At 34.0% G+C, this 21133-nt stretch overlaps 1 long non-coding RNA gene across 1 annotated transcript in view; it reads left to right on the top strand.

Annotated features, from left to right (window-relative positions):
• LOC309629945 overlaps window positions 1-21133 on the top strand; it is a 379704-nt gene that overhangs the window by 8166 nt on the left and 350405 nt on the right. The window contains exon 1 of the long non-coding RNA XR_014245314.1: window positions 1-21133. This exon is cut by the window's left edge and continues 8166 nt beyond it. This is a non-coding gene — a long non-coding RNA (uncharacterized lncRNA).

The following is a 21133-nucleotide window of genomic DNA, read 5'->3' as shown; positions in this document are numbered from 1 at the left end:
AAATAGTTTTCTGAAGTAGTTGAACCAAATTCCACTTTCACCAGCAATGTATCAAACTTCCATTTAACCCAGTTTTTAGCAACACTTGGTGTATTCTGTCTTTGAGATTAAGATATTATAGAGGATGTGCAGTGATATTTCATTGATCTTTTCAGAATTGTCCATTTCTCTGATGTTTAATGAAGCTGAGTACCTTTTCAAACATTTAGTGGTCACTTGACCATCTTATTCGACGAAATGGCTATTCAACTATTTTGAGAATTTTTCAGTAATTTGTCTTTTCCTATTGACTTCTAAGAGTTCTTATATACTCTGGCTATGAATTCTTTGTTGGATACATGTATTGGGATTATCTTTTGCTCTGCATAGATTGCCTTTTTAAAAAAATTATGACTCTTTTTAGTGTAGTTTTAGTTTCACAGCAAAACTGAAGGGAAAATACAGAGATTTCCCACATATTCCCTATCCCCACACATGCATAGCCTCTCCCATTATCATTGTCACTCAGCAGAATGGTATATTTGTTATGCTTGACATACGACATTGATACATAATAATTGCTCAATAGTCATAGTTTACATTATGGTTCACTCTTTGTGCTGTAAATTCTGTGGATTTGACAAATGTATAATGATGTGTTTCTATCATTAAAGTATCATACAGAGTATTTTTGATGCCCTAAAAATTGTCTGTACTCTACCTATTCATCCTTTTCCCACCCTCAACTCCTGGCAACCACTGACTTTTTGAATATTAACTTTGTATCCTGCAACCTTGGTATAATCATTTATAAGTTCCAGAATATGTTTTTGTCAATTCATTCAGATTTTCTACATATACAATGATGTCATCTGTGAACAAAGACAGTTTTATTTCTTCCTTCCCAATCTGTATACATTTCATTTCCTTTTCTTGTCTTGTTGCATTAGCTAGAACTTATAGTATGATGTTGAAAAAGAGTGATGAGCAGCCGCCCTTGCCTTGTACCTGATATTAGTAGAAAAGCTTTGAATTTCTTATTATTAAGTCTGATCTTAGGATATTAGCTGTACGTTTTTGTAGATATTCTTTATCAAGTTGAAGAAGTTCCCCTCTATTCTTATTTTACTGAGAATTTTTATTATAAATGGGTATTGGATTTTGTCAGCTGCTTTTCCTACATATATTGATATGACCATGTAATTTTTCTTTTTTAGCCTCTTGATGTGATGGATTGCAATAATTGATTTTCAAATGTTGAACCTGACTTGAATATCTGGGATACAATCTACTTGGTTATGGTGTATAATTTTTTATATATTATTGGATTCAATTTGCTAATATTTTGTTGAGGAGTTTAGCATCTGTGTTCATGAGAGATTGGTCTATAGTTTTCTTTCTTTTTAAAATTTTTTTTGTAATGTCTTTGGTTTTGGTATTAGGGTAATGTTGACCTATTCAAATGAATTAGGAAGTATTCCCTCTGACTCTATCCTCTGAAAGAGAATGTAGAGAACTGGTATAATTTCATCATTAAATTTTTGCTAGAATTCACCTGTTTACCAATTTCTGCTGCTTTCCGTTTTGAGACGTTATTAATTATTGATTCATTTTCTTTAATAGCTTTAGATCTTAAGTTGTCATTTTACAGTTTTTATGGTTTCTTTTGATGAACAGAAGTGTTTAACATTAATATTGTCTAACCTATCATTTTAAAATTATAGTTAGTAATTTTGGTCCTGTTTAAGGAATTTTTAATGCTTCAATGTAATAACTATGTTTTCTTATGTTTTACTCTCTAAAACCCTATTGCTTTTCTTTGATATCTTGGTCAGAAATTTATATGGAATCAATTTTCATGTAATAGAGTGAGATAGAGGTCAAGATATATATTTTTCTATATGGATATTCTTTTGACTTATTACCACTTACTAAGAAGATTATTCTTTTCTTCATTACATTGCAACTGAGCCTTTGTCATAAATTAAGTGATATGTGTGAATCTGCTCTTAAACTGTATTCTCTTCCATTGATGGGTTTGTAACTTTTTGGTCTAAATACTTCATCTGCCTAAATTACAATAGCTTTATTATGGATATAAATATCGTATATGTATTGTCCATCGGCTTTGTTCATCTACTTTGATCTTCCCATTGTTACTCTAGGGCATTTCTAGGCCTGTTGTATTTTCACATAAAACTTAGAATTACCATGACAATTTCTGCAAAAAAAATCCCAACTTGGTAGAATTTTTATTGCCTTTACATTGAATTGATAGATTAATTGGCAGTGAGAATGACATTTTTGTAATATTGTCTTACTATATGAAAACTTGTATTTTGTTCCACTAATTTACGCCCTTTTGATTTCTCTCAATAATGTTCTATAATTTTAGGGCAGAGATCTTACACATCTTTGTTAGGTATATCCCCAAATATTTGATATTTTTATGCTATTTTAAGTGGCACATGTTTTAAGCTTATTTTTACTTGTTGTTAGTGTGTGGAGATATAAAATTTTTTAACATTTTGACCTTGTGTACTGTAACAATTAACCTATTTATAAATTCTAATAGCCCATGGATTCTTTTAATTTTCTAAGTATATAATCATATCATTTACTAATAATGACAGTTTTATTTTTTCTTTTCCAATATATAAGCTGATCCCTTTGTTTTTCCCTCCCTCCCTCCCTCTTTCCTTCCTTTCCTTCCTTCCTTCCTTTTTTCACTGGCTAGGCCATACAGTACACTGGTGATAGTAGGCATTCCCAATATCATGAGAAAAATGCAATATTTTCTATAAGATATTTTGTATACACTTCTTATCCATTTTTCTAGTTTATTAAGAATTTTCTCTATCAGAATTGGTTTTAGGTATTAGTTTTTTTATGCATTTATGGAGGTGATCATATAATTTTCCTTTTTTTCAATAATTTTGTGGTGAATTTCCTTGATTTTTGAATAATGTATTTCTAGTCATAATCCCCACCAGTATAATGTATTATCCTATTTTTTAATCATGGGTCATGGGAATTCTCTGGTGGTCCAGTGGTTAGGACCCTGTGCTTTCACTGCTGGGGGCCCGGGTTCGATCCCTGGTCAGGCAACTAAGATCCTGCAAGCTGTGTGGTGTGGCCAAAAAAAAAAAAACAAAAACAAAAATCATGGGTCCAATTTTTGAATATTTTGTTAAATATTAAAGAGTTTTCCAGATATATTTCTTAGAGGAATAAATGTTTAATTATTCTTTCTTGTAATGTCCTTTGAGGTTTTGGCATTAGGGTTATGTTCACCTTATAAGAAGAGTTAGGAAGTGTTCCCCTTTTTCTGTTCTCTGGAAGGGTGTATGTGAGATTGGTATTGTTTCTTCCTTTAATATTTTGAAGATATCACTAGTGATGTTGTGTGAGCCTTTTTTTGGTAGGAACATTTTTAATAATTATTGTTTAATACATTTGAGGCTATTATTATTTCCCACCCTGTCATCTTTAATAACATATTTTTAAATTGATGATTATATTAATAGCAAGTTTTTCAAAATATGCTTTTATTATCTTCATCAGAACTCCAGTATCTGTAGTGATGCTTGCCTTTTGATTCCTAACATTGGTAAATTGTGTTTTTTTAATCTTATGGTTTGGTCCATCTTCCTATGAAATGTCAATTTTATTAATCTTTTTAAATAACTAACTTTTGGCTTTGTTGATTTTCTCTATTGTACATCTGTTTTCTATTAATTGGTATGTTTAGTATTACTTTCTTTCCAATTTTCTTAAGTTTGATTTGCTCTGTATTTCTAATTTCTTGAGTTTATAACAATTGCTATTTCTACTTTTTAAACAATTGACATTTAAGCCCATAGATTTCCTTCTAAGCATGCTTTAGTGTCACAGATAGTTTTTGCATATACTATAACTCAGCTCAAATTATTTTCTAATTTTTATTTTGAATTTTTTCACTCATGAATCTATTAGGTATTTATTTTTCACTTCTGTGCAGTTTTTTTTAGGTTATATATATTTTATTATTGTTTCTTAACATAATTCCATTATTCAGTTTTGAGTGCAAAGGATTTTGTATATTTATATCTTCCTGTTTCGATAACTTGTTAGGCTATTATTAGGGATTCTCCCACTTTATCTCCAATAAATAAGGTCAATATCTGACCTTAAAATCTACTTTGATATTACAATAAATACATTTTTAGATATGAATCTGTTATAATAGTTACATCATGGGTGTGTGTGGTCTTTTTATTTTGTCCCTTTATTTATAAACTTCGCATGTCACCATATTTAATGTTTCTCTTGTAACAACATGCAGGTTCTTTTCTTTTTTAATGCTCGCTCAATCTGACAACCTCAGTCTTTTACTAAGAGTGTTTACATTTAATGTAATTACTTACATAGTTGGGCTTTTTTGTATCTACTATCTAATTATTCTGTCTGATACTTTTTATCTTTTATTTAGCCAAATAAAATTATATGTTTAATTTTTTTTGCTTGCCCTTTTTGGGGTTAATGAATATATATATTTTTATCATTTCATTTTTCACCTTCTATTAAATTTTCAGTTATACATTATCTTTCTACTCCCTATGCAGTTATCCTCAGTTTCAACATGTATCCTTATCTCATGAGCATTTAAAACAAATTAATACTTTTATTATTTCCTGATATTGCCAGAGTCTAAGAACCTTTTAACATATTTCTCCTTTTCCTGTTTTTTCTGTTATTATTGTCATGCATGTTTATTTTACATATATTTAAACCCTACAATATATTGTACTCATTTTTTAGATAGCAAATATGCATATATATTTACCCTTTCTGATGAGTTTAAAACATTTCCTCCTCTTTCCCTATATTTCTAACTGAGATTGTGTTCTGTTGGTCTGAAAAACTTCCCAAATGATTTACTTTAGTGCAGGCTTTTGGGCAACAAATTTCCTCAGTATTTGTTTTTCTATAACATCTTCATTTTACCTGCATTTTGAACTATGCTTTTACTGAGAATAGAGGGATTTTTTTCCTTTTGCTCTTTAAAATATAACTTTATTATTTTCTGGCTTACATAATTTCTTATAAAAAGCTAACCATCTATTTTATTCTTGCCCATTCAGGGTAGTGAGACTTTCCTCTCTGCTTTTACACTTTTCCCATTGTTTCAGAATGGTATGATGATGAGCCTAATTATGGTTTTCTTGTGTTTAGCCAGCTTAATGGAAATACATTGCAACTTCCGTTGGACTTGTTTGCTTTTTTGTTTCTCTAAAAATGTTTCTGTATGTACCAATCCTTCTTCTGCCATTTGCTTTATCTTCAGGGCTCATATAATAGAAGGGTCCATGTCATAAAATAAGTCAAAAACAGGCTTGGATAAGCAGAACTCTTCTGCCAGATTGTCTAATGTCAGTTTGTTTTCGGGCACTGCTTCTCCTATGTCTTCCTCCCCATCATCCGGCACTGGCTCAGAAGCACTCATCTCCATCAAGTGGTCTTCTGTTAATTCCTCTGGTGTGGTGTCTATTAGCTCTTGAATTTCTCCAAGATCCATATCTTGAAACCCTTCATCCTCTACCTTTTTTGCCATATCCACAATCTCTTTCATGATTTTCTTGATTGGCACTGTTGTAAATCCTGTGAAGTTATGCACAACATCTGGACAGTTTTCTCCAGCAGAAATTTATGGTTTCAAGCTTGATGGCTTTCACCACTTTTTCTATAATAAGGGCGGCATCTTTAATAGTGTAATCCTTCCATACTTTCATAATATTCTCTCTATTGAGGTTCTCTTCCATGGTGTTGACAATCCTTTCCATAGAGTACCGTGTGTAATGAGCCTTAAGGGTTCTTATGATCCCCTGATCTAGAGGCTGGATTAGAGACCTTGTGTTTGGGGGCAAGCAGACCATTTCGATGTCTTCATTGTTGAACCCATAATGTTCTGGGTGGCCAGGGACATTGTCCAATATCAAAAGAACTTTAAAAGGCAGTCACTTACTGGCAGGGTACTACCTGACTTCAGGAACAAATCATCAATGGAACCAATTGAGAAAAAGTGTTCTCCTTGTCCAAGCCTTCTTGTACAACCAAAAGACTGGCAACTGGTATTTATCGTTTCCTTCAAGTTTCAGAGTTTAGCAGCTTTTTAGGTAAGAGCAGTCCAGATCATAAACCCGACTGCATCTGTACGAAAGAGTAGAGTTAGCTATCCCTTCCTGCCTTAAATCCTGGTGCTTGCTTTTCTTCCTTACTAATAAATGTTTTGTATGACTTTTTTTTTTTTTTTTTTTTCCAGAATGGGGTACTTTCCTCTGCGTTAAGGCAGATATCTTTCTCCTCAATGATTTTCTTCATGGCATCTGGAAACTCATCTGCTGCCACTTGGTTGGCAGAATCTTCTTCTCCTGTTATCTTGACATTTTTAAAGCCAAACCTCTTTCTAAAATTATCAAACCATCCTTTGCTGGCATTAAATTCTCCAGGTTTAGATCCTTCACCTTCCTTTTGCTTTAAGTTGTCGCATAATGACTTCCTTTTTCCTTGAATCATATTAGAGTCTACAGGTATGCCTTTCTTATAGCAATCCTGCACCCACATAAAAGCTGCATTTTCAATAAGATGATAAAAAAAGTATTTCACAAAAAGTGCAAGGTTTTTGGGCCTGCTGGTGTAGCTGCAGTGATGGCTTCAGGAAATTCCTTTTTTTTTTTTTAAACAGTAGTCCCTATGCTGGATTCATTTATCTTAAAATGGAGGGTAACTGCAGCTGCAGACCTCAATCTATGGTACATATCAAGCAATTCAACTTTTTCTTATTATGTCATGACTTTTCTCTGCTTCTTGGGAGCACTTCCAGCATCACTAGTGGTATGTCATATACGTTCCAGGGTGTTATTCAAGGTTTACGGTATTGCACTAAGGACTAAGAGAAATACACAAGAACTACAAGAGATCCCTTTTTACTGAGATAAGCAATTTATTGGCGAGACGAACTGCTCACGGGGCGATGATGAGCGTCACATAGCATTTTAAGTGGATCCTTGCAACACTTGAGCTCACCCCAATAGGAACAGAAGGTGACTGTGAAATTATTACAGTAGTGCAGTATGTACTAAAGTTAATTTTATACACATTGTTTAACACTGTATCATTACATTTTTTACATTTCTCTTGATTGTGAATGGAACCGTGTATGGTCTCTAAATGTTCGTGTAAATTTTGTTAAGTTTTAACTTTTCACCATAGATTTGTGTCTATTTTATGGTAATAAATAATAAAATAGACCAGAATCTACATATATTTTATGCATTCATGACATATCCTACTGTCTCTTAGTTTTTTCAATATGTCTAGGCTATGTGGTTTGTTGCAAATCTCCTAAAATTTCCCGATATTTATTGAAAAAAGTCTGTGTATAAGTGGACCCACACAGTTCATACTTGTATTGTTCAAGGATTAATTGTATTACAGTATGTATTACAGTGGGGAAATATGTAGCGCCCAGAATGTATTGGTTGTTCTAACACAAAATTATGAAAGCCATGTCTGTGCATTCAGATAACAGACAAGACTGATAGAATTGCTTGAACATAACCAGTTCAGGAAAGAGCATCTACTATTAGTTGGTAACTTTTTAAACATAAATGCAGGCAGTTAAAGAGTTGAATCCACTGTGTAGTTTGGTAAAGCACAACTGTCAGACTTGAAAGATTTCTAATATTCTATAAAGAGTGCACACAACATTCAACAATATAAACACAGCTTCAGTGTAGAGACCAAAAGAAACCCTCTTGGTTGGGCTGATTAGAGATTATACTAATAATTCTAGTTCAATGCTGATGAGAATCAGAAGACAAAGTCAGAGAAATAAGCTGGCATTTCTGCTGGTTTTTTAATGTATTATGACAAAAATCATTCTGAAACCATATGTATTCATATTAACAATTTAATTAAACTCTGTAATGCATTCCCCGATCTTATGCAGGTATGAGATTTAGATTTAGACTTCTCATGCAGCTAAGAGATTTATGTAGAAGATGATATATTAATGTATAAATCTAGATTATAGATCTATGTGAAAATAATAATAGCCAACTCATTTTTTTCCACATATTCTTAGCTGTTAGCTAGGAAAAATACATGTATAATCAGAATCAAATATATCTCACATTTCATGTTTCATATAATTCTTGTTTAATTAAGAAAATTCTAGTGAATGTATTTATGGTAGCTTAGGATCCTTAGGTTTTAAATAAATGTCCTCACAATCAACATCTATAATAACATATTCCCATTAATGATAGTCTAACTCTTATGCAACCTTCATATTTTTTTATTAGTAAGAGACCAAATATGGTTCTCCTTATAAAAATCTTTATCTGCGTCTCCCTCCCATTTGGTAGTGTATATATGTCCATACCACTCTCTCACTTCATCCCAGTTTATCCTTCCCCCTCCCCATGGATGCAAGAGGGAAGAGAGATGGCGATATATGTATATATATATAGCTGATTCACTTTGTTATAAAGCAGAAACTAACACACCATTGTAAAGCAATTATACTCCAATAAATATGTTTAAAAAAAAATCTTTATCTGGCCTACGTTGGTCACAAAACATCTCCTCTTTTTCTCTCTTTGGCTCATGCTTCATTACAAAAATTTTAAATCATAGAATGAAGCTGATTTATTCATCTTTAGAATGTGTAAAGATAAAATTTGGGGAAAGACTGGCTTTATCAAATAACAATGAAGGAAATAGTAAAGGATACAGTCTGTGGTAGTAGAAGTGTCCACTGATTTTTCCTCCCTGAGGAAATTCATGAAACCTATAGTGACAGAATCCTGCTTCTCTATGAAGATACCAGTTATGGCCAGGGGTTTAGGTGCAGTGGACACCACTGTGGTATTCCAAGGACCAGTCTGACATCATAAGGATTTCCACACTAATCTTGCATTAACCAGACACTTGACAATTTTTATTGACTGCCTAAGCTGAGGTCCTTTTTAGGTTAGGCATTCTTGGGGGGAATAAAGTGAAATAAAGCATCACTCCTACACTTGAGCACACAACATACACATGCAAACACAAACTTTAGTAGATGATAGAATTGTGAGTGGAATCTCTTCAGATCTCGAGCAGTATTCAGAGTTCTCTGCACATAAGAAATTGACAGATAAAGGAATCCCTTGCTTGGGAATTAGGTTTTTGGCTTGAATAACTGGATAAATGATGGTGCCAATTACTGAGGTGATAAAATAAAGGGGAAAATATCATGAGTAAATTTTTGGATGTATGGTGTTTCCAGTGTATTCAAAACTCCATGAGGTGTCAAGGAGAGAACTGAATACATGTGTTTGAAACACAGCAGTGAGCTGTATATTGAAGATAACAGTTTAGCTGTAGTATAGATCATAACTGAATTCGTGGACACGGTTGAAAATGTCCAGGGAATGATAACAGAGGAAAGAAAAGAGAGCATTGTGGAATTCCATCATTTAAAGATGTCTTAGAGAAAGACAATGTAAGGAGAAAGAAAAAGCCAGCATGGAGGTGTAAAGAAAACTAAGAGTGTATAGGGCCAGAGAAATTAAGAGTAGAGAGTGTTTCAAGCAGAAAAGAGAGGTCATTAGTGCATGATGCTTCCAGGAGTTTAAATTAGATAGATAATGAACTGTGTCCATTGGGTATAAAATGGCAGTCTTAGTCAATGGATATATAGGAGTAGAAGCAAAACTTGCGGGGGTTGAGAAGTGGGCTATGAGGAAACCTAGGCAATAAATTTAGGAAAACTCTTAAAAAGTTTTGCGAGAGAGAGTTTGGGGCTGGGCCTGGAATAGTATGAGGTGTTTAATGAGTGATTTTTAAATTGGGATCTTGAATAGATGAAAATAAGCAGTGTGTATATGAGAGAAAGGAATTTAATAAACTTAAGAGACAGAATCATCAATAATGTATGTTTCCTTAGGAAAGGCAAAAGAGGAGGGAATAAAAGAAGAAATGGAGGGATTGCCTTTAGGACAAGAAACATTTGGTCTTTAGTAACTAGAGGAAGAAAGATTGGATGCATATAGAACAGTAGTTCTCAGTTTTGCCGGAAATAGTAAGTGACATTTTCCCTCTCAAATAATTGTAGAATCTAGGTAAAATGGCCAAGTCTTAAACTACAAAATTAGCCTGGGGTGTAGAAGAGGGAATGGACTGACGAGACAGTTGAAGGTAGAAGAAGTAGAATCTGATGATTATGTAGATTAGTGTTCATGATATTAAATAAGCAGGAAAAGTTCATTTGGCAAACACTGTACTCTGGCCTAGATGAGCACAAGTTTTCAAATAGATTCTAAAGTTGAAACTTGGCATGAAACGCAAGGTTGTTTATAGAATGTCCCCTCCCTGGTTTCCCTTTTATTCTCCTTGATTCCTAGACTCTATGGTTTAGTTATACAGACTTTGCTGTCCTTGCATACACCATGCTTTCCCATGGTTTAGTATCTTCTCCTTTTTAAATCACCTCTGATTCCTTACCCTTATTCATTTTGACTTAGGGCAAGTTACTGAGTCTCTCCATGTCTTTATTTATAAAACAATATAACTTCTTTCATAAAGATTTCTGAGGATTAAACAAGATAGCATATGTAGAACATTTTTGGAAGACACCCTGACACATAAGTGTTCAATAAGTGATACTTTTTTAGCTCTACTTTAAACATCCGACTTAAGTTTACCAAAGTCAATACTACTTTTGACTTTAGAGCGCTGTTAGCGTCGTAAACATACTCTACTACAGACACCCCTCACTGACTGGACAGGATTCATTTCCAGCTCTGACAACCCAGCGCCCAGTAGGGCTTCATAAATCTATCTCTTTCTCCTTCTTCATCTTCTTTCTCTCATAGTTTCTCTTTCTCTTTGTCTTTTTCTGTTTCTATCTTTATCTATAAAGATGATATATAATGGATATGTATACAAATTTTATTATTAAAAGTCTAACATCCATGTTGTTTTGATGTTTCCATAGGCATGTCTTTTCCCATTTAAAGGTAGACCTTTGGCCTAAGTTGGAAGTTAGGAAAAATCATAGCATTAACACCCACTTAGAAAGTTATGTTTCCTGCACTCAATAAGTCAAACAATATTCTGAAGCTTTAAAACAAATTGAAACAAAACAAAACAAAACTCATCTTCCTTTATACCTGGAAATTCTAACCTGTTAACATATAATGCTTTCTCCTTCTGTCCCAGCCTTACCCATTCATTCCAGTCTAAGTACTCTCTGAACAGCCCATTTATCTCTTTCCCCACAATGTTAGGTACTTTTTACTTATTTTTCATAGACCCTATCACATTGTTTTATAACAATATGTACAATGTTGTCTTATAGCAATATTTACAATATTGTTATATAACAATATTTATATTTATTATCTTCTGTTGGACTAAACTCCTCATAGGTTGATATCATGTCATATTCACTTTCTTATCTCAGTTCCTCACACAAAGCCTGGCACATGGTAGAAATTCAAACAAAGTATGTTAAATTAATAAGTAAATGAAAACTTTTGCCAAATAAGCAGCATTTCAAGAGAAAAGTCCCTAGTCTGACCAGGACCCATGAAGGCAGTGTTAAGTCTTCATTCCTCCATTCTTTCTTTCTTCTTTAAATTATATTCCTACTTTTAGAAGAAAACTGTATCTTTCAAAACAACATATCTCATTCTTTGTTAAAGGAACTGGCTCAGATTCTGTGAAAATTTCATTGCCCTATATAAACGTTTTAGAGATTCAGAAACAAAAAGATCCAGGCCTATGAAAAGTGTAATGAGTCCCAGTTTGGCCATTTGTGATGGGGATTTAACTGCTTTGTTTGTGAGCTTCAGCTAAGGAAACAGATTACCTTCATGATGTGCTAATACCCCAGAGTCGATCTAAACTCTGCTCCACTCTGGCAAGGCGTCCTGGGGGTGCCAGCAAACACTCTAAAAGCTGAATCCTGTAAACCTGTCAGCTGGGGTACAAAAAAATTATTACTGGAGACAGACTTCCCCTCAATACTCTTTTTTTTCTTACATAGGACTTAAAACTAATCAATAAATTATCACAGATGCATTTCAAAGTTGAAATCCAATTCTGTAATAACTGAAATACTTGCACAGAAAATATTGGCTACTGAATATTTTAGAATGTAGGGAATAGCAGAGATATAATTAAAGAGAATATCTTTAAAAGACATAACAGATTAAATCATTATAGCCTCATGAATGTCAAAACATTATTTAATTAATGTTACTTTATCACCAAAACTTTCAGTGTATCTTTGTGTTTCTCATAAATTGTCACTTTGCTTGTTTCTGAAATTTATTTGCCACTGTTAAGTGGTGTTATCTTTCTACTACAAGTTTTAAAAATTGTGGGAGCTCTATTTAAATATTTGGTAAATATATTTCTTCCCTCCCTCCCACCACCAACACACAATACTAAGACACTATGAAGACAGTAGTTGGGATATATTAAAAATTAAAGGAAATGCATATAATTGTCATATGTAAAAATATAAGCCAAATATCAACTGTGTAAGAAAACATTTTAAAAGTTTCTTTCATGTTTATTCAACAAATGTTTCCTAAAAGATTTTCCTTGAAGCAAAGCAGTTTAATTTTCCTTTTCATATTATTCTTGGTGGTTATAAACATAATTAGCTTTGTATGTTTCACATTTATTTGCATTTATGATAAATTTAATCTTTTCTTAGCATAACTTTTTGAAATCAAAATATGAACTAAAAAAGATGTAAGTTTGATTGGTGCAACAAGAGCAGTAACAAGTAATCATAGCAATGAGATGTTAATTGGTGTCTGGGTGGTTTTATTCATAGCAACGATGGGACATAATATCTCTGTATTCTTAACTGTTCCACAGCACTTTGCAGATTGTTTATTATAAAGCCAATTATATTGCACTTGAAATTCATAGGTACTTTAACAGCATAATGGGACATGGATGGAAATAAAAACATTTTTTTCATCAGAGAAACAGTGTTTATTTTGCCAAAACTTGTTTATTTTGCCAAACCTTTCTTAAATTTTAAAGTTCCAAATGAGAAAGATTTGAGGATTTTAATTTCTCAAAAATCCTGGTTAGGGTGTATTTGCGTTTAGAGATTGATCAGTCTTCTGAACAAGAAGCACATAATTGCACATAAATTTTCTTTTCATAGAAATTATCTTCAATAATTTTCGCATGGAGCAGCTGTATCTTAGATATAGATGTTGAGAGGGAGTCTTGATTTGTTTCTTTGCGTGCCAGTACAGCTATTGATATAGCTAGCTGTATCAATTCATCCAAAAATAAAACAAAGTTGACCATTATCTAGTGATTTATATTTCTCTATAGCAAATTTAGACAATTTCAGTGTAGATGGGAATGCAAACTTTTACAGTCAGGATTCTTCAATTTAACTGCCTGTATAATTTCAGTTCCCCAGGTAATGGCCAATTATTAAAAAATTTAATGATTTTATAAAGTCTGCCTTAAATCCGTTAAGAATAGGGAGAAAAACCCATTGGAAATAAATAAGCTTAGTTGAGAAAGTATCCAATAGATGGTACTAGTGCTGTTTATTTTCTCAAAATATTAATGGCAATTATAATTTGGGTTCCTCTGTTCATGTATTTACTTATAACAAACTTGAAATAATATTGTTACCCTTAGATTTTATAACAGCATCATAGAATTGATGACAATACTATAATAACAGCGATCATTTTTTGAATACTTTCTGTTTCAGGCACTGAGATCAGAACTTTAAGTGCATTATCACATTTCATCATCCCCCAGACTCCAAAGAAGCAGTGCATAGATTTATAGATGAAAAACCTGACGCTTAAAGGTAAGTAACTTGTCCAAGATTTCATAGTTAATCTGTGTGGGAAATAGGATTTGAATAAAGGCCAGTGTGCTGCCAAAACTTATATTCTTCATAAAATAATTTAAAGAATTTTTAAAGTTGAAGTTACACTCAATTTTTATAAACAAATATGTCATAAAATAAGGTCATGAATAAAGTAAAAAAAAAAATGGAATCTCCTACAGGTAACTACTGTTAACAATATCTATATATAAACCTATTTCTACTAAAATGGATCATGTGATATTAATCATTTGTGCTTTTGTCTTATTTTCACCTAAATTATTTTGATTATCTTTTTTGAAAATACATATAAAATTACTTTGCTCTTTCTCTTGGCAACCGAATAAGATATTGCATTGATTTATTGTGACTTATTTAACTAGTACCCAGTTCATTGACACTTAGGTTTCTTTCACGTTCCCTTCCACAAATAACAATTGTGTGTGTGTGTGTGTGTTTGTGTGTGGGTGTGTGTGCGTGTGCGCATGTGCGCACACATGCCTATTTGAGTATATCTCCCAGAAATTTTTAAAAGTAGAAAAAGCTGGGTCAAAGATTATATGCATTTAAAATTTTGATAAATATGTCCAAATTGCCCTCCAGAATGATTAATTAAACACTTTCCAAAAGTTTTAAAAAATATCTACTCCTCCACACATTTTCCAATACAGTCTCTGTTTAATCTTGTCATGACAAAAGAAGAATAATTATTTGAAATCTGGTGTTGTAAATTACTAATGATTTTCTAATATAATTTTTGTTAATTTTAGTTTCTCCATTTCCTTTTTATATTTTTTACACCAGGTTATTTGTATTTATAATGTTATTCGATTTTGATTAGCAAATGTTATTTTTATTTGAATATTAGTTCAAACATTTAATAAATTTTCTTCTCTCTTTGGATGTAGCATTTTATTTTTCTTTATGTAGAAATTTTAGGTAGTCAAACTTGTTGATATTTTCTTTTATAGCTTCTGTAGTCTGTGATAAACTTAGAACAGCCTTATCTATCCTTAAGATTATGAATACGATTTATCATCCTTTCCTCTGGTACTTTTATGGTTTCAGATTTTTACATTAGAAGCATTTATTCATCTGGATTTTAGTAAGCCATAAGCAATACGTAGTTCCTCGTTTTATTTTTTAAAAAAGACTAATCACTTGCTCCAGCACTACAGATTCAATAGTTCATCTAGCCACACGGTTTTAAAATGTCACTTTCACCATTTTCAAAATTCCCTGTGAACTTTGAATTATTTCTATTCTTCATTTTAAGCTTTATTGATCAGCCTAGATATCTGGGGCCAAGACAATTTCAAAAATATTTAACAGCAATTTGGTACAGGTACTAACCACTCCAGGCACTGACCAATTAGAAAAGACACCAGCCACCTGCAACTGCTACAGATAAATGGAAGCATCCTGGCTGAATCATTTGCTTCTTAAACAATACACTATATTTGAGAATAACTAGCTCCAAACACAACACAAAATAAATGCATATCATTTGCTAAAAAAAATAAAAATAATGATATGTGCATTATCTTTAACAATAATAGTACAAGGCTAATAATAATATAGTAACAAATAATATGAGGCTGTGGTCCTTAGTGAGGATGGGGAAGAAGCTCACTCTTGCCCATTTCCTCCCACTCCCTCAGGGAAGGGACACTAAGACAACCTTGAGTACAAGCTTAGTTTTAAAGAGCATATTCAAATTAACCCGCTAGGTTTATTAACATGCCATTTACATTGAGATCATTTACAAATTGGTAGCACAATAGGCTTGGTTTCAAAGGCAATTAAGGCAAGGCTGTGCTCCATTATTCAGAGTTTATAGATCGGATACACTTCTGTCAAACAAACCAGCCAGTTTAAATGTCCACATTCAAAATTAAAGATGTGCCTTGTTACTTTGGAAAATTATCTTTGCATTGATTTTGGTACTGATTTGTGAAAAATCCAGATAACATTAAGAGAATGAGGTTTTATTTTTATTCAAAGGAGACCTGAATTTAAAAATGTGAGAAGTTCTGATCTGAATTCATGTTTCTTCCTCATTGAGGAACAAGAATCACTTCTTAGCTAAAAGTTTACGTGGGGAAATCTGTGCTCCATTCCATCTGCTGATGGGCCTCTTGTCAGATCTCCAGGTTCTGTCTGAGTCCATCTTGTACTGTACCTTTGAAGAAACACTCAGTTTTCACACAGGTCAGGGGAAAAATGAGATTGTGTTTTTAGGGATGCAGCTCTAATGGGAGAAGTAGAAATAAACCTGTCTTTAGGCATATATCTTTTATCCCTCTATGTGATGTGCTCTTCCAGAGGTTTGTCTATCCTTGTCCTTTGTAGCCATCAACATGTTGCTATTAGTGTGTGAGCCTTTGGGAGAAGGGCCAAGGGTCACAGCGGCTTGCATTAGGCCCAAGATCTACAACCAACCTGAGTGAAAGGAGTCCTTTCCACATATCGATTGCCCATCTATCTCACTAGTACTCCACATAGGACATGAGGCCAAAGTCCATGTGTAGTGAAATGTAGCCTTTATCTGGCATGTCCTTTGTATATATCCCTCCATAATCCGTGGAAGGCAGCAAGGACCAATTGAGGGCTTGGAGCTGTAGTCAACTCAAATGTTTTTGTCTGTCTAATACATTTCCTCTTCATTTGCTAATAGTATCTAGTATTTTTTTTCTGAGGAACCACCCCTTCTCCATACCAGCTTTTGTGTTTTGGGTGAACTTAACTTCTTTTCTGCCCATAGGCACAAGCATGTGGTTTAGACCTAGCCAATCAGAACATCAAACTTCCCTCACCTAATAATTGATTCGGAGATGAGCAAGTGACCCCCACTCACCCAAAAAGGACATTGAAGTTTTCATGAGACTGTTGGAAGAGAGACTCAGCCTAATATTTGGATGGACATGAATCTATAAGATGTGGGGATCGCATGAGTTTGGAATTAACAAAAGCCATTTCATGGATATGAAATGAGCCGCATGAGCCTGGATATGAAGCCAACTCAGCCACGGAATGAACCAAGAAACCAAGACAAATCAGATTCTGGTAGTTTAATTGAATTCCCGAATCAACTCATATATAAAGCCAGATAGAGTTGAACTTTTCTAAAGCATAAACATTTCTTTTTAAATTCCCAGTTTGAATGGGAATTTATGTGCCTTTAAAAAAACTTGTACCTCCTAATATAGAAGGTACAAGATTATTGCCAATTATATTGCCATTTCACGTGACTAACAGGTGCATTTTCTCTTTTTGTCACCTTACGATTTTCATAGATCAGGGATACTTTAAGCTTTTCCTCATTCCATACTAGTTTATGGTGGATTCAGTGTGTCTTGGGACCGGATCATTTACACTAATTTTGTGAACTTTTTAGAATGTAATAGACTAAAATTGTGACTATTTCCTTTAAGGTATTTCTAGATTTGATGAACATAGTATTTATAATTTCATGCAAAAGCTGTAAGTATTAATTCTTGCTCTATAAGAGGTCTGTTCCCTGTTAATCTGGGAATGGCTGGTCTCTTCTCATTAAAGCCTCAGGTTCTGTTCTTTCTCTTCTCAGTTTTTATACATTTTCTATCTCTCTGCTTCAATGGCTGTAAGAATTTGATACTTACTATAGATTATATCTCAATTTCATTCTAGGTGGAAAGGGTAAAAACTCCCTACCCTGAAGTTAGATGACTACATGCAGATTAGATTCTGGTCATGATTTAACCTTATATGAGAGACAGAAGGTGGAAATAAAGTGGAGGGTATATTTTTGCTGCTGTTGCAGTTGGCAAGCAAGAGAGTGGAGGTATGAATACTTAGAAAGGAAGGCAGTGGTCTGACTTTGCATTCAGCATCTAATGTTCAGTTCGGTGTGGGTGAAAGGAAGTTTCAGTAGTGAGTGTCTTTAGCAGTAAGAACAGCAGCGTCCTGCCTGCTGAAATGCCATGGAGACAGTGTGATTTCTGATCCTCCGGACCTTCCAATAATTTTACCTACTTCTCTACACTAAATACCTTTCTGCTTGAAATAACTACAGTGGTTTTTATTTTCTGCCTTCTTGTGCAAATGATTTTGGGGATTATCGATTCTGACTTTTGGGAAGGGAAGTTGTGAGAGGAGAAAATAATAATAACAACAACATACAATAAACATATTGTATGTTAAATATGATCTGAAAAAAATAAACTGCCGCACTGTGAAGTTACTGATAGGTTTATATTTCTTGAATTGATCTTCCCTGGAATTTCTGTAAATGTATGCAAGCTCTCTATGTATATAATATAAAAATGTGCAAAGATTATATCTATCTGGGAATATAATAATCATGCAATATTATAATAAAACAATAAAACAATACTTTCTATGCAAAATTCTGAATGACTTATTGAGATATAGTCAGTTATAAGTGATTATTATTACTGGAATGCAGTCAAATACATTATCCTACTTATTATTCTTAAACTCATTTGTTCATGCAATGTATTCAACCTGGAAAATAGATTAAGCCAAAGTACCAGTATTTTTGTCAGGGAATAGTTTTAGGAATAGTTTTGTGCTACAGAAAACTTACTTCCCTCAAGCTGCATTTTCCTCAATTTTCCTTTATAAAATATCAAGCATATTGCTAGAGTCCATAGAAGTCCCTGCACATAATCCACTTGACACTTGGATTTTTTAGACTATAAATAACACTGAATCTTGAGGGAAGGGAATACGTTTTATTTAACCTATATCCTCCAATGTTTAAAATGGTTTGTCAATTCGCATGCTGTGGTAAGCTGAATAATGACTCTCCAAAGATACCCATTCCCTAATCCCTGGGATTTATGAATGTTACCTTATATGGCAAAGGGACTTTGCAAATATGATTAAGTTAAGATAATTTCCCATCTTGAAATAGGAAATTATCATTGTATTAGTTTGCTAAGGCTGATGTAATAAAGTACCACAAACTGGGTGGCTTAAACACAGAAATTCATTGTGTCATAGTTCTGAAGTCTGGAAGTTGGAGATAAAGATGTTGGCAGATCCTGAAGTCTAAAAGTTGGAGATCAAAGTGTTGGCAGAGTTGGTTCCTTCTGTGCGCTGTGAGGGAGAATCTATTTCCTGCCTCTCCCCTAGCTTCTGGTGGTTTGCTGGCAATCTTAGGTGTCCCTTGACTTGAAGAAGCATCACCCCAAACATTGCCTTCATCTGCACACGGTGTTCTCCATGTGTGCCTGGTGTTTGTGTCCAGATTTCCCCGTTTTATGTCATCAATAATATTGCATTAGGGCCTACCTTAATGATCTCATCTTTATTAACTACTTATGCAATGGCCTGATTTCTAAATAAAGTCATGTTCTAAGGTATGGGGGTTCAGAACTCAACCAACACGTGAATTTGGGGGGGCACAATTCAATACATAACTACCCTGGATAATCTTGATGGGCCATAAGTATCATCATATGAGTCCTTATAAGAGGGCACAAGAAGGTCAGAGGTAGGAAGTGGATGATGGAAGCAAGAAATTGGAGTGCTGTGAGGAAGGAGTCACCAGCCAAGGAATGCAGAAAACTTCCAGAAGCTAAAAAGACAAAGAAATGGATTGTCCCTTAGAGCCTCCAGAAGGAAATGCAATTTTGTCAACACCTCAACTTTGGTCCAGTAAAGCTGACTTCAGACTTCTGGCCTCCAGAACTGTAACAGAAAATATTTATATTGCTTTAAGCCATTAAATTTGTGGCAGTTTGTTCCAGTGTAGCAACATGAAACTAGTATGCTTAATGAATTTTTGTTTTGAAAATTACTTCATTAATAGTTTATAATATAAACATTCATTTTAATTGTTTGGATAAATGAGCATTAATGCAGCCACCTAAGGAGAACTTTACTTCCTGGGCAATATATCTAGTAAACTGTGTTCTTCTCAAAGAAAATGCTTACATTCTTGATATGATTTATTCCTATCTGTTTTTCCCAAGACTGCAAATCAGTTACTCTGTTCTAATATGAATGTGTTGTTTTATAGTTATTCAAAGATTTCCTATTTAGAAGCCCCATGTGTCTTGGATTTAATATCTGTCTTTGACATGGTGCATTTATTTCATAAAATTGTTATCCTTTGATTAGAGCTTTATATTATTTACCCAGAATCATGTTGTATTACTTATGTCTATTTCTGTTATTTAAAATATATATCTTTGAAAGAATTTAGAATTTAGAAGTAGATATGGATAGAATTATGGGTTCAAGGAACCTGAGAAATAGATTTGTATATAGTTTATTTCTTCTTGAGTGAGCTTTGCTAGATTGTCTTTGAATGTATTTGCATACAGCTGTGTATAATATTCTCATATTATCCTTTACTATCTGTAGGATTTGTAGCAAGCTCCCTGCTTTTACTCCTGAAAATAGTAATTTTGTCTTCTCTCTTTTTTTCTTGGTTAGTCTGACTAGAGATTTATCAATTTTATCGATCCCTTCAAAGAGCCAATTTTGGATTTCTTTGAGTTTTCTCTGTTTTTTCCTCCTGTTTACTATTTCATTGATTTCTGCTTGTATCTTCATTATTCCTCTCTTTCTCTTGCTAGGCTTATTTGCTTTTCTTTCTCTGTGTTTTGTTTCTTTTTTTTTTTTTTTTGAGGAAGCTGAATTCATTGATTTGAAGCCTTTCTTTTTTTCCAATATAAACACTCATCTCTAAATTTCCCTCTAGGCCTGCTGGAGAGAGCTCTGCGGCCTGCCCCCCAGGGCCAGCACACTGTGCTTTGTATTAGCGCAGGGCGGGATTCCCTGCTCAATCAGGTTTCCTGTCCTACCTGCAGGGGCTGGGGGCTTACTGCTTTACTGCTCTCTCAGTAGCAGTATACCCTGGCCTGGGACTGGTGGTGGGAGGGATTACTGTTTCTGTGTGCAAGGCTCTCCGGTGTGGGCAGGTGGATATTCCTGTTTCCCACTTAAGTGCGGGCAGCTTTTACCTCTCAGCTTCCCCCCAGCAGCCGTTTCTCCTGCCCCAAAACAAGGGCAAGGGTGTTACGTTTCCACCCCTTCATCAGAGTGAGTAGATCTTTTCTTGAACCCTAGGGGCGAGCGTTCTGTCTGCACAGCTGAAGGCTTTTGCTTGCGGAGAGCAGGTTCCCGGAAGTGGGCGGTGTTTCAGGCTGGCTGGAGAGGAGGGTTCGCTCAGGTCTCCTGCTCTGCGCCCAGCAGCACGGGGTTTAGAGGCTGGAAAAAGTGATTCAG

Source organism: Balaenoptera borealis (genome assembly GCF_965194805.1).
Source record: "Balaenoptera borealis genome assembly, chromosome: 5".
Classification (NCBI taxonomy): domain Eukaryota; kingdom Metazoa; phylum Chordata; class Mammalia; order Artiodactyla; family Balaenopteridae; genus Balaenoptera; species Balaenoptera borealis.
This window is presented reverse-complemented; position numbering and strand designations above follow the sequence as displayed.